Below are 15911 nucleotides of genomic sequence, written 5' to 3' on the forward strand. Positions count from 1 at the left end.
CCCTTGAGATAAATCTGCAAATATCTCGGAAACGAAGCGAGCTATGGCAAAATGTTAAGAGACCTTTTTTCTAGAGAATTAAGTTTCCTACTTTTTATGTTCTATGACATTTTTTGATCAGATGCGTAGTTCTCGAGATATATCAAGATATTTAAAAGTTCCGAAGCCGCACCAACATAATAGAGATACAGAAACACCGTGGCCCCTTTCTTTAAGATAACTCTGCACTATTGCGAGCTGCAAATGCCACTTCCAGCTTAGCTGTGCAGAGGATGAACAACAAGAAGAAGAAATATCTCGAAATATGTCCGTCAGGCCAGTTCCTTTGAGCTGAATCTGCAAATATCTCGGAAACCAAGCGAGCTATGGCAAAATGTTAAGAGACGTTTTTTGTAGAGAATTATATTTCCTACAATTTATGTTCTATCATATTGTTTGATCAGAAGCGTAGTTTTCGAGATATATCGAGATATTTAAAAGTTCCGAAGACGCACCAACATAATAGAGATACAGAAACACCGTGGCCCCTTTCTTTGAGATAACTCTGCACTATTGCGAGCTGCAAATGCCACTTCCAGCTTAGCTGTGCAGAGGAAGAACAACAAGAAGAAGAAATATCTCGAAATATGTCCGTCAGGCCAGTTCCTTTGAGCTGAATCTGCAAATATCTCGGAAACCAAGCGAGCTATGGCAAAATGTTAAGAGACGTTTTTTGTAGAGAATTATGTTTCCTACAATTTATGTTCTATCATATTGTTTGATCAGAAGCGTAGTTTTCGAGATATATCGAGATATTTAAAAGTTCCGAAGACGCACCAACATAATAGAGATACAGAAACACCGTGGCCCCTTTCTTTGAGATAACTGTGCACCAGTGCGAGCCGCAAATGCCACTTCCAGCTTAGCTGTGCAGAAGAAGAACAACAAGAAGAAGAAATATCTCGAAATATGTCCGTCAGGCCCCTTCCCTTGAGATATATCTGCAAATATCTCGGAAACGAAGCGAGCGATGGCAAAATGTTAAGAGACCGTTTTTGTAGAGAATTATGTTTCCTACTTTTTATGTTCTATGATATTTTTTGATCAGACGCGTAGTTCTCGAGATATATCAAGATATTTAAAAGTTCCGAAGCCGCACCAACATAATAGAGATACAGAAACACCGTGGCCCCTTTCTTTGAGATAACTCTGCACTAGTGCGAGCCGCAAATGCCACTTCCAGCTTAGCTGTGCAGAAGAAGAACAACAAGAAGAAGAAATATCTCGAAATATGTCCGTCAGGCCCCTTCCCTTGAGATAAATCTGCAAATATCTCGGAAACGAAGCGAGCTATGGCGAAATGTTAAGAGACCTTTTTTGTAGAGAATTAAGTTTCCTACTTTTTATCTTCTATGAGATTTTTTTATCAGATGCGTAGTTCTCGAGATATATCAAGATATTTAAAAGTTCCGAAGCCGCACCAACATAATAGAGATACAGAAACACCGTGGCCCCTCTCTTTGAGATAACTCTGCACTATTGCGAGCTGCAAATGCCACTTCCAGCTTAGCTGTGCAGAAGAAGAACAACAAGAAGAAGAAATATCTCGAAATATGTCCGTCAGGCCCCTTCCCTTGAGATAAATCTGCAAATATCTCGGAAACGAAGCGAGCTATGGCAAAATGTTTAGAGACCTTTCTTGTAGAGAATTAAGTTTCCTACTTTTTATGTGGTATGATATTTTTTGATCAGATGCGTAGTTCTCGAGATATATCAAGATATTTAAAAGTTCCGAAGCCGCACCAACATAATAGAGATACAGAAACACCGTGGCCCCTTTCTTTGGGATAACTCTGCACTATTGCGAGCTGCAAATGCCACTTCCAGCTTAGCTGTGCAGAACAAGAACAACAAGAAGAAGAAATATCTCGAAATATGTCCGTCAGGCCACATCCCTTGAGATAAATCTGCAAATATCTCGGAAACGAAGCGAGCTATGGCAAAATGTTAAGAGACCTTTTTTGTAGAGAATTAAGTTTCCTACTTTTTATGTTCGATGATATTTTTTGATCAGATGCGTAGTTCTCGAGATATATCAAGATATTTAAAAGTTCCGAAGCCGCACCAACATAATAGAGATACAGAAACACCGTGGCCCCTTTCTTTGAGATAACTCTGCACTAGTGCGAGCCGCAAATGCCACTTCCAGCTTAGCTGTGCAGAAGAAGAACAACAAGAAGAAGAAATATCTCGAAATATGTCCGTCAGGCCCCTTCCCTTGAGATATATCTGCAAATATCTCGGAAACGAAGCGAGCTATGGCAAAATGTTAAGAGACCTTTTTTGTAGAGAATTAAGTTTCCTACTTTTTATGTTCTATGATATTTTTTGATCAGATGCGTAGTTCTCGAGATATATCAAGATATTTAAAAGTTCCGAAGCCGCACCAACATAATAGGGATACAGAAACACCGTGGCCCCTTTCTTTGAGATAACTCTGCACTAGTGTTAGCCGCAAATGCCACTTCCAGCTTAGCTGTGCAGAAGAAGAACAACAAGAAGAAGAAATATCTCGAAATATGTCCGTCAGGCCCCTTCCCTTGAGATAAATCTGCAAATATCTCGGAAACGAAGCGAGCTATGGCAAAATGTTAAGAGACCTTTTTTCTAGAGAATTAAGTTTCCTACTTTTTATGTTCTATGACATTTTTTGATCAGATGCGTAGTTCTCGAGATATATCAAGATATTTAAAAGTTCCGAAGCCGCACCAACATAATAGAGATACAGAAACACCGTGGCCCCTTTCTTTAAGATAACTCTGCACTATTGCGAGCTGCAAATGCCACTTCCAGCTTAGCTGTGCAGAGGATGAACAACAAGAAGAAGAAATATCTCGAAATATGTCCGTCAGGCCAGTTCCTTTGAGCTGAATCTGCAAATATCTCGGAAACCAAGCGAGCTATGGCAAAATGTTAAGAGACGTTTTTTGTAGAGAATTATGTTTCCTACAATTTATGTTCTATCATATTGTTTGATCAGAAGCGTAGTTTTCGAGATATATCGAGATATTTAAAAGTTCCGAAGACGCACCAACATAATAGAGATACAGAAACACCGTGGCCCCTTTCTTTGAGATAACTCTGCACTATTGCGAGCTGCAAATGCCACTTCCAGCTTAGCTGTGCAGAGGAAGAACAACAAGAAGAAGAAATATCTCGAAATATGTCCGTCAGGCCAGTTCCTTTGAGCTGAATCTGCAAATATCTCGGAAACCAAGCGAGCTATGGCAAAATGTTAAGAGACGTTTTTTGTAGAGAATTATGTTTCCTACAATTTATGTTCTATCATATTGTTTGATCAGAAGCGTAGTTTTCGAGATATATCGAGATATTTAAAAGTTCCGAAGACGCACCAACATAATAGAGATACAGAAACACCGTGGCCCCTTTCTTTGAGATAACTGTGCACCAGTGCGAGCCGCAAATGCCACTTCCAGCTTAGCTGTGCAGAAGAAGAACAACAAGAAGAAGAAATATCTCGAAATATGTCCGTCAGGCCCCTTCCCTTGAGATATATCTGCAAATATCTCGGAAACGAAGCGAGCGATGGCAAAATGTTAAGAGACCGTTTTTGTAGAGAATTATGTTTCCTACTTTTTATGTTCTATGATATTTTTTGATCAGACGCGTAGTTCTCGAGATATATCAAGATATTTAAAAGTTCCGAAGCCGCACCAACATAATAGAGATACAGAAACACCGTGGCCCCTTTCTTTGAGATAACTCTGCACTAGTGCGAGCCGCAAATGCCACTTCCAGCTTAGCTGTGCAGAAGAAGAACAACAAGAAGAAGAAATATCTCGAAATATGTCCGTCAGGCCCCTTCCCTTGAGATAAATCTGCAAATATCTCGGAAACGAAGCGAGCTATGGCGAAATGTTAAGAGACCTTTTTTGTAGAGAATTAAGTTTCCTACTTTTTATCTTCTATGATATTTTTTTATCAGATGCGTAGTTCTCGAGATATATCAAGATATTTAAAAGTTCCGAAGCCGCACCAACATAATAGAGATACAGAAACACCGTGGCCCCTCTCTTTGAGATAACTCTGCACTATTGCGAGCTGCAAATGCCACTTCCAGCTTAGCTGTGCAGAAGAAGAACAACAAGAAGAAGAAATATCTCGAAATATGTCCGTCAGGCCCCTTCCCTTGAGATAAATCTGCAAATATCTCGGAAACGAAGCGAGCTATGGCAAAATGTTTAGAGACCTTTCTTGTAGAGAATTAAGTTTCCTACTTTTTATGTGGTATGATATTTTTTGATCAGATGCGTAGTTCTCGAGATATATCAAGATATTTAAAAGTTCCGAAGCCGCACCAACATAATAGAGATACAGAAACACCGTGGCCCCTTTCTTTGGGATAACTCTGCACTATTGCGAGCTGCAAATGCCACTTCCAGCTTAGCTGTGCAGAACAAGAACAACAAGAAGAAGAAATATCTCGAAATATGTCCGTCAGGCCACATCCCTTGAGATAAATCTGCAAATATCTCGGAAACGAAGCGAGCTATGGCAAAATGTTAAGAGACCTTTTTTGTAGAGAATTAAGTTTCCTACTTTTTATGTTCGATGATATTTTTTGATCAGATGCGTAGTTCTCGAGATATATCAAGATATTTAAAAGTTCCGAAGCCGCACCAACATAATAGAGATACAGAAACACCGTGGCCCCTTTCTTTGAGATAACTCTGCACTAGTGCGAGCCGCAAATGCCACTTCCAGCTTAGCTGTGCAGAAGAAGAACAACAAGAAGAAGAAATATCTCGAAATATGTCCGTCAGGCCCCTTCCCTTGAGATAAATCTGCAAATATCTCGGAAACGAAGCGAGCTATGGCAAAATGTTAAGAGACCTTTTTTGTAGAGAATTAAGTTTCCTACTTTTTATGTTCTATGATATTTTTTGATCAGATGCGTAGTTCTCGAGATATATCAAGATATTTAAAAGTTCCGAAGCCGCACCAACATAATAGGGATACAGAAACACCGTGGCCCCTTTCTTTGAGATAACTCTGCACTAGTGTTAGCCGCAAATGCCACTTCCAGCTTAGCTGTGCAGAAGAAGAACAACAAGAAGAAGAAATATCTCGAAATATGTCCGTCAGGCCCCTTCCCTTGAGATAAATCTGCAAATATCTCGGAAACGAAGCGAGCTATGGCAAAATGTTAAGAGACCTTTTTTCTAGAGAATTAAGTTTCCTACTTTTTATGTTCTATGACATTTTTTGATCAGATGCGTAGTTCTCGAGATATATCAAGATATTTAAAAGTTCCGAAGCCGCACCAACATAATAGAGATACAGAAACACCGTGGCCCCTTTCTTTAAGATAACTCTGCACTATTGCGAGCTGCAAATGCCACTTCCAGCTTAGCTGTGCAGAGGATGAACAACAAGAAGAAGAAATATCTCGAAATATGTCCGTCAGGCCAGTTCCTTTGAGCTGAATCTGCAAATATCTCGGAAACCAAGCGAGCTATGGCAAAATGTTAAGAGACGTTTTTTGTAGAGAATTATGTTTCCTACAATTTATGTTCTATCATATTGTTTGATCAGAAGCGTAGTTTTCGAGATATATCGAGATATTTAAAAGTTCCGAAGACGCACCAACATAATAGAGATACAGAAACACCGTGGCCCCTTTCTTTGAGATAACTCTGCACTATTGCGAGCTGCAAATGCCACTTCCAGCTTAGCTGTGCAGAGGAAGAACAACAAGAAGAAGAAATATCTCGAAATATGTCCGTCAGGCCAGTTCCTTTGAGCTGAATCTGCAAATATCTCGGAAACCAAGCGAGCTATGGCAAAATGTTAAGAGACGTTTTTTGTAGAGAATTATGTTTCCTACAATTTATGTTCTATCATATTGTTTGATCAGAAGCGTAGTTTTCGAGATATATCGAGATATTTAAAAGTTCCGAAGACGCACCAACATAATAGAGATACAGAAACACCGTGGCCCCTTTCTTTGAGATAACTGTGCACCAGTGCGAGCCGCAAATGCCACTTCCAGCTTAGCTGTGCAGAAGAAGAACAACAAGAAGAAGAAATATCTCGAAATATGTCCGTCAGGCCCCTTCCCTTGAGATATATCTGCAAATATCTCGGAAACGAAGCGAGCGATGGCAAAATGTTAAGAGACCGTTTTTGTAGAGAATTATGTTTCCTACTTTTTATGTTCTATGATATTTTTTGATCAGACGCGTAGTTCTCGAGATATATCAAGGTATTTAAAAGTTCCGAAGCCGCACCAACATAATAGAGATACAGAAACACCGTGGCCCCTTTCTTTGAGATAACTCTGCACTAGTGCGAGCCGCAAATGCCACTTCCAGCTTAGCTGTGCAGAAGAAGAACAACAAGAAGAAGAAATATCTCGAAATATGTCCGTCAGGCCCCTTCCCTTGAGATAAATCTGCAAATATCTCGGAAACGAAGCGAGCTATGGCGAAATGTTAAGAGACCTTTTTTGTAGAGAATTAAGTTTCCTACTTTTTATCTTCTATGATATTTTTTTATCAGATGCGTAGTTCTCGAGATATATCAAGATATTTAAAAGTTCCGAAGCCGCACCAACATAATAGAGATACAGAAACACCGTGGCCCCTCTCTTTGAGATAACTCTGCACTATTGCGAGCTGCAAATGCCACTTCCAGCTTAGCTGTGCAGAAGAAGAACAACAAGAAGAAGAAATATCTCGAAATATGTCCGTCAGGCCCCTTCCCTTGAGATAAATCTGCAAATATCTCGGAAACGAAGCGAGCTATGGCAAAATGTTTAGAGACCTTTCTTGTAGAGAATTAAGTTTCCTACTTTTTATGTGGTATGATATTTTTTGATCAGATGCGTAGTTCTCGAGATATATCAAGATATTTAAAAGTTCCGAAGCCGCACCAACATAATAGAGATACAGAAACACCGTGGCCCCTTTCTTTGGGATAACTCTGCACTATTGCGAGCTGCAAATGCCACTTCCAGCTTAGCTGTGCAGAACAAGAACAACAAGAAGAAGAAATATCTCGAAATATGTCCGTCAGGCCACATCCCTTGAGATAAATCTGCAAATATCTCGGAAACGAAGCGAGCTATGGCAAAATGTTAAGAGACCTTTTTTGTAGAGAATTAAGTTTCCTACTTTTTATGTTCGATGATATTTTTTGATCAGATGCGTAGTTCTCGAGATATATCAAGATATTTAAAAGTTCCGAAGCCGCACCAACATAATAGAGATACAGAAACACCGTGGCCCCTTTCTTTGAGATAACTCTGCACTAGTGCGAGCCGCAAATGCCACTTCCAGCTTAGCTGTGCAGAAGAAGAACAACAAGAAGAAGAAATATCTCGAAATATGTCCGTCAGGCCCCTTCCCTTGAGATAAATCTGCAAATATCTCGGAAACGAAGCGAGCTATGGCAAAATGTTAAGAGACCTTTTTTGTAGAGAATTAAGTTTCCTACTTTTTATGTTCTATGATATTTTTTGATCAGATGCGTAGTTCTCGAGATATATCAAGATATTTAAAAGTTCCGAAGCCGCACCAACATAATAGGGATACAGAAACACCGTGGCCCCTTTCTTTGAGATAACTCTGCACTAGTGTTAGCCGCAAATGCCACTTCCAGCTTAGCTGTGCAGAAGAAGAACAACAAGAAGAAGAAATATCTCGAAATATGTCCGTCAGGCCCCTTCCCTTGAGATAAATCTGCAAATATCTCGGAAACGAAGCGAGCTATCGCAAAATGTTAAGAGACCTTTTTTGTAGAGAATTATGTTTCCTACAATTTATGTTCTATGATATTTTTTGATCAGAAGCGTAGTTTTCGAGATATATCGAGATATTTAAAAGTTCCGAAGCCGCACCAACATAATAGAGATACAGAAACACCGTGGCCCCTTTCTTTGAGATAACTCTGCACTATTGCGAGCTGTAAATGCCACTTCCAGCTTAGCTGTGCAGAGGAAGAACAACAAGAAGAAGAAATATCTCGAAATATGTCCGTCAGGCCAGTTCCTTTGAGCTGAATCTACAAATATCTCGGAAACGAAGCGAGCTATGGCAAAATGTTAAGAGACGTTTTTTGTAGAGAATTATGTTTCCTACAATTTATGTTCTATGATATTTTTTGATCAGAAGCGTAGTTTTCGAGATATATCGAGATATTTAAAAGTTCCAAAGCCGCACCAACATAATAGAGATACAGAAACACCGTGGCCCCTTTCTTTGAGATAACTCTGCACTAGTGCGAGCCGCAAATGCCACTTCCAGCTTAGCTGTGCAGAAGAAGAACAACAAGAAGAAGAAATATCTCGAAATATGTCCGTCAGGCCCCTTCCCTTGAGATAAATCTGCAAATATCTCGGAAACGAAGCGAGCTATGGCAAAATGTTGAGAGACCTTTTTTGTAGAGAATTAAGTTTCCTACTTTTTATGTTCTATGATATTTTTTGATCAGATGCGTAGTTCTCGAGATATATCAAGATATTTAAAAGTTCCGAAGCCGCACCAACATAATAGAGATACAGAAACACCGTGGCCCCTCTCTTTGAGATAACTCCGCACTATTGCGAGCTGGAAATGCCACTTCCATTTTAGCTGTGCAGAAGAAGAACAACAAGAAGAAGAAATATCTCGAAATATGTCCGTCAGGCCCCTTCCCTTGAGATAAATCTGCAAATATCTCGGAAACGAAGCGAGCTATGGCAAAATGTTAAGAGTCCTTTTTTGTAGAGAATTATGTTTCCTACAATTTATGTTCTATGATATTTTTTGATCAGAAGCGTAGTTTTCGAGATATATCGAGATATTTAAAAGTTCCGAAGCCGCACCAACATAATAGAGATACAGAAACACCGTGGCCCCTTTCTTTGAGATAACTCTACACTAGTGCGAGCCGCAAATGCCACTTCCAGCTTAGCTGTGCAGAAGAAGAACAACAAGAAGAACAAATATCTCGAAATATGTCCGTCAGGCCACTTCCCTTGAGATAAATCTGCAAATATCTCGGAAACGAAGCGAGCTATGGCAAAATGTTAAGAGACCTTTTTTGTAGAGAATTATGTTTCCTACTTTTTATGTTCTATGATATTTTTTGATCAGACGCGTAGCTCTCGAGATATATCAAGATATTTAAAAGTTCCGAAGCCGCACCAACATAATAGCGATACAGAAACACCGTGGCCCCTCTCTTTGAGATAACTCTGCACTATTGCGAGCTGGAAATGCCACTTCCAGTTTAGCTGTGCAGAAGAAGAACAACAAGAAGAAGAAATATCTCGAAATATGTCCGTTAGGCCCCTTCCCTTGAGATAAATCTGCAAATATCTCGGAAACGAAGCGAGCTATGGCAAAATGTTAAGAGACCTTTTTTGTAGACAATTATGTTTCCTACAATTTATGTTCTATGATATTTTTTGATCAGAAGCGTAGTTTTCGAGATATATCGAGATATTTAAAAGTTCCGAAGCCGCACCAACATAATAGAGATACAGAAACACCGTGGCCCCTTACTTTGAGATAACTCTGCACTATTGCGAGCTGCAAATGCCACTTCCAGCTTAGCTGTGCAGAGGAAGAACAACAAGAAGAAGAAATATCTCGAAATATGTCCGTCAGGCCAGTTCCTTTGAGCTGAATCTGCAAATATCTCGGAAACGAAGCGAGCTATGGCAAAATTTTAAGAGACCTTTTTTGTAGAGAATTATGTTTCCTACTTTTTATGTTCTATGATATTTTTTGATCAGACGCGTAGCTCTCGAGATATATCGAGATATTTAAAAGTTCCGAAGACGCACCAACATAATAGAGATACAGAAACACCGTGGCCCCTTTCTTTGAGATAACTGTGCACCAGTGCGAGCCGCAAATGCCACTTCCAGCTTAGCTGTGCAGAAGAAGAACAACAAGAAGAAGAAATATCTCGAAATATGTCCGTCAGGCCCCTTCCCTTGAGATATATCTGCAAATATCTCGGAAACGAAGCGAGCGATGGCAAAATATTAAGAGACCGTTTTTGTAGAGAATTATGTTTCCTACTTTTTATGTTCTATGATATTTTTTGATCAGACGCGTAGTTCTCGAGATATATCAAGATATTTAAAAGTTCCGAAGCCGCACCAACATAATAGAGATACAGAAACACCGTGGCCCCTTTCTTTGAGATAACTCTGCACTAGTGCGAGCCGCAAATGCCACTTCCAGCTTAGCTGTGCAGAAGAAGAACAACAAGAAGAAGAAATATCTCGAAATATGTCCGTCAGGCCCCTTCCCTTGAGATAAATCTGCAAATATCTCGGAAACGAAGCGAGCTATGGCGAAATGTTAAGAGACCTTTTTTGTAGAGAATTAAGTTTCCTACTTTTTATCTTCTATGATATTTTTTTATCAGATGCGTAGTTCTCGAGATATATCAAGATATTTAAAAGTTCCGAAGCCGCACCAACATAATAGAGATACAGAAACACCGTGGCCCCTCTCTTTGAGATAACTCTGCACTATTGCGAGCTGCAAATGCCACTTCCAGCTTAGCTGTGCAGAAGAAGAACAACAAGAAGAAGAAATATCTCGAAATATGTCCGTCAGGCCCCTTCCCTTGAGATAAATCTGCAAATATCTCGGAAACGAAGCGAGCTATGGCAAAATGTTTAGAGACCTTTCTTGTAGAGAATTAAGTTTCCTACTTTTTATGTGGTATGATATTTTTTGATCAGATGCGTAGTTCTCGAGATATATCAAGATATTTAAAAGTTCCGAAGCCGCACCAACATAATAGAGATACAGAAACACCGTGGCCCCTTTCTTTGGGATAACTCTGCACTATTGCGAGCTGCAAATGCCACTTCCAGCTTAGCTGTGCAGAACAAGAACAACAAGAAGAAGAAATATCTCGAAATATGTCCGTCAGGCCACTTCCCTTGAGATAAATCTGCAAATATCTCGGAAACGAAGCGAGCTATGGCAAAATGTTAAGAGACCTTTTTTGTAGAGAATTAAGTTTCCTACTTTTTATGTTCGATGATATTTTTTGATCAGATGCGTAGTTCTCGAGATATATCAAGATATTTAAAAGTTCCGAAGCTGCACCAACATAATAGAGGTACAGAAACACCGTGGCCTCTTTCTTTGAGATAACTCTGCACTATTGCGAGCTGCAAATGCCGCTTCGAGCTTAGCTGTGCAGAAGAAGAACAACAAGAAGAAGAAATATCTCGAAATATGTCCGTCAGACCCCTTCCCTTGAGATATATCTGCAAATATCTCGGAAACGAAGCGAGCTATGGCAAAATGTTAAGAGACGTTTTTTGTAGAGAATTATGTTTCCTACAATTTATGTTCTATCATATTGTTTGATCAGAAGCGTAGTTTTCGAGATATATCGAGATATTTAAAAGTTCCGAAGACGCACCAACATAATAGAGATACAGAAACACCGTGGCCCCTTTCTTTGAGATAACTGTGCACCAGTGCGAGCCGCAAATGCCACTTCCAGCTTAGCTGTGCAGAAGAAGAACAACAAGAAGAAGAAATATCTCGAAATATGTCCGTCAGGCCCCTTCCCTTGAGATATATCTGCAAATATCTCGGAAACGAAGCGAGCTATGGCAAAATGTTAAGAGACCGTTTTTGTAGAGAATTATGTTTCCTACTTTTTATGTTGTATGATATTTTTTGATCAGACGCGTAGTTCTCGAGATATATCAAGATATTTAAAAGTTCCGAAGCCGCACCAACATAATAGAGATACAGAAACACCGTGGCCCCTTTCTTTGAGATAACTCTGCACTAGTGCGAGCCGCAAATGCCACATCCAGCTTAGCTGTGCAGAAGAAGAACAACAAGAAGAAGAAATATCTCGAAATATGTCCGTCAGGCCCCTTCCCTTGAGATAAATCTGCAAATATCTCGGAAACGAAGCGAGCTATCGCAAAATGTTAAGAGACCTTTTTTGTAGAGAATTATGTTTCCTACAATTTATGTTCTATGATATTTTTTGATCAGAAGCGTAGTTTTCGAGATATATCGAGATATTTAAAAGTTCCGAAGCCGCACCAACATAATAGGGATACAGAAACACCGTGGCCCCTTTCTTTGAGATAACTCTGCACTAGTGCGAGCCGCAAATGCCACTTCCAGCTTAGCTGTGCAGAAGAAGAACAACAAGAAGACGAAATATCTCGAAATATGTCCGTCAGGCCCCTTCCCTTGAGATATATCTGCAAATATCTCGGAAACGAAGCGAGCTATGGCAAAATGTTAAGAGACCTTTTTTGTAGAGAATTATGTTTCCTACAATTTATGTTCTATGATATTTTTTGATCAGAAGCGTAGTTTTCGAGATATATCGAGATATTTAAAAGTTCCGAAGCCGCACCAACATAATAGAGATACAGAAACACCGTGGCCCCTTTCTTTGAGATAACTCTGCACTAGTGCGAGCCGCAAATGCCACTTCCAGCTTAGCTGTGCAGAAGAAGAACAACAAGAAGAAGAAACATCTCGAAATATGTCCGTCAGGCCCCTTCCCTTGAGATAAATCTGCAAATATCTCGGAAACGAAGCGAGCTATGGCAAAATGTTAAGAGACCTTTTTTGTAGAGAATTAAGTTTCCTACTTTTTATGTTCTATGATATTTTTTGATCAGATGCGTAGTTCTCGAGATATATCAAGATATTTAAAAGTTCCGAAGCCGCACCAACATAATAGAGATACAGAAACGCCGTGGCCCCTTTCTTTGAGATAACTCTGCACTATTGCGAGCTGTAAATGCCACTTCCAGCTTAGCTGTGCAGAAGAAGAATAACAAGAAGAAGAAATATCTCGAAATATGTCCGTCAGGCCCCTTCCCTTGAGATATATCTGCAAATATCTCGGAAACGAAGCGAGCTATGGCAAAATGTTAAGAGACCTTTTTTGTAGAGAATTATGTTTCCTACAATTTAGGTTCTATGATATTTTTTGATTAGAAGCGTAGTTTTCGAGATGTATCGAGATATTTAAAAGTTCCGAAGCCGCACCAACATAATAGAGATACAGAAACACCGTGGCCCCTTTCTTTGAGATAACTCTGCACTAGTGCGAGCCGCAAATGCCACTTCCAGCTTAGCTGTGCAGAAGAAGAACAACAAGAAGAAGAAATATCTCGAAATATGTCCGTCAGGCCCCTTCCCTTGAGATATATCTGCAAATATCTCGGAAACGAAGCGAGCTATGGCAAAATGTTAAGAGACCTTTTTTGTAGAGAATTATGTTTGCTACAATTTATGTTCTATGATATTTTTTGATCAGATGCGTAGTTCTCGAGATATATCAAGATATTTAAAAGTTCCGAACCCGCACCAACATAATAGAGATACAGAAACACCGTGGCCCCTTTCTTTGAGATAACTCTGCACTATTGCGAGCTGCAAATGCCACTTCCAGCTTAGCTGTGCAGAGGAAGAACAACAAGAAGAAGAAATATCTCGAAATATGTCCGTCAGGCCAGTTCCTTTGAGCTGAATCTGCAAATATCTCGGAAACGAAGCGAGCTATGGCAAAATGTTAAGAGACGTTTTTTATAGAGAATTATGTTTCCTACAATTTATGTTCTATGATATTTTTTGATCAGAAGCGTAGTTTTCGAGATATATCGAGATATTTAAAAGTTCCGAAGCCGCACCAACATAATAGGGATACAGAAACACCGTGGCCCCTTTCTTTGAGATAACTCTGCACTAGTGCGAGCCGCAAATGCCACTTCCAGCTTAGCTGTGCAGAAGAAGAACAACAAGAAGAAGAAATATCTCGAAATATGTCCGTCAGGCCCCTTCCCTTGAGATATATCTGCAAATATCTCGGAAACGAAGCGAGCTATGGCAAAATGTTAAGAGACCGTTTTTGTAGAGAATTATGTTTCCTACTTTTTATGTTGTATGATATTTTTTGATCAGACGCGTAGTTCTCGAGATATATCAAGATATTTAAAAGTTCCGAAGCCGCACCAACATAATAGAGATACAGAAACACCGTGGCCCCTTTCTTTGAGATAACTCTGCACTAGTGCGAGCCGCAAATGCCACATCCAGCTTAGCTGTGCAGAAGAAGAACAACAAGAAGAAGAAATATCTCGAAATATGTCCGTCAGGCCCCTTCCCTTGAGATAAATCTGCAAATATCTCGGAAACGAAGCGAGCTATCGCAAAATGTTAAGAGACCTTTTTTGTAGAGAATTATGTTTCCTACAATTTATGTTCTATGATATTTTTTGATCAGAAGCGTAGTTTTCGAGATATATCGAGATATTTAATAGTTCCGAAGACGCACCAACATAATAGAGATACAGAAACACCGTGGCCCCTTTCTTTGAGATAACTGTGCACTAGTGCGAGCCGCAAATGCCTCTTCCAGCTTAGCTGTGCACAAGAAGAACAACAAGAAGAAGAAATATCTCGAAATATGTCCGTCAGGCCCCTTCCCTTGAGATATATCTGCAAATATCTCGGAAACGAAGCGAGCTATGGCGAAATGTTAAGAGACCTTTTTTGTAGAGAATTAAGTTTCCTACTTTTTATCTTCTATGATATTTTTTTATCAGATGCGTAGTTCTCGAGATATATCAAGATATTTAAAAGTTCCGATGCCGCACCAACATAATAGAGATACAGAAACACCGTGGCCCCTCTCTTTGAGATAACTCTGCACTATTGCGAGCTGCAAATGCCACTTCCAGCTTAGCTGTGCAGAAGAAGAACAACATGAAGAAGAAATATCTCGAAATATGTCCGTCAGGCCCCTTCCCTTGAGATATATCTGCAAATATCTCGGAAACGAAGCGAGCTATGGCAAAATGTTTAGAGACCTTTCTTGTAGAGAATTAAGTTTCCTACTTTTTATGTGGTATGATATTTTTTGATCAGATGCGTAGTTCTCCAGATATATCAAGATATTTAAAAGTTCCGAAGCCGCACCAACATAATAGAGATACAGAAACACCGTGGCCCCTTTCTTTGAGATAACTCTGCACTAGTGCGAGCCGCAAATGCCACTTCCAGCTTAGCTGTGCAGAAGAAGAACAACAAGAAGAAGAAATATCTCGAAATATGTCCGTCAGGCCCCTTCCCTTGAGATAAATCTGCAAATATCTCGGAAACGAAGCGAGCTATGGCAAAATGTTAAGAGACCTTTTTTGTAGAGAATTAAGTTTCCTACTTTTTATGTTCTATGATATTTTTTGATCAGATGCGTAGTTCTCGAGATATATCAAGATATTTAAAAGTTCCGAAGCCGCACCAACATAATAGGGATACAGAAACACCGTGGCCCCTTTCTTTGAGATAACTCTGCACTAGTGTTAGCCGCAAATGCCACTTCCAGCTTAGCTGTGCAGAAGAAGAACAACAAGAAGAAGAAATATCTCGAAATATGTCCGTCAGGCCCCTTCCCTTGAGATAAATCTGCAAATATCTCGGAAACGAAGCGAGCTATCGCAAAATGTTAAGCGACCTTTTTTGTAGAGAATTATGTTTCCTACAATTTATGTTCTATGATATTTTTTGATCAGAAGCGTAGTTTTCGAGATATATCGAGATATTTAATAGTTCCGAAGACGCACCAACATAATAGAGATACAGAAACACCGTGGCCCCTTTCTTTGAGATAACTGTGCACTAGTGCGAGCCGCAAATGCCACTTCCAGCTTAGCTGTGCAGAAGAAGAACAACAAGAAGAAGAAATATCTCGAAATATGTCCGTCAGGCCCCTTCCCTTGAGATATATCTGCAAATATCTCGGAAACGAACCGAGCTATGGCAAAATGTTAAGAGACCTTTTTTGTAGAGAATAATGTTTCCTACAATTTACGTTCTATGATATTTTTTGATCAGAAGCGTAGTTTT

Source organism: Osmia lignaria, unplaced genomic scaffold (assembly GCF_051020975.1).
Source record: "Osmia lignaria lignaria isolate PbOS001 unplaced genomic scaffold, iyOsmLign1 scaffold0003, whole genome shotgun sequence".
NCBI classification, from domain to species: domain Eukaryota; kingdom Metazoa; phylum Arthropoda; class Insecta; order Hymenoptera; family Megachilidae; genus Osmia; species Osmia lignaria.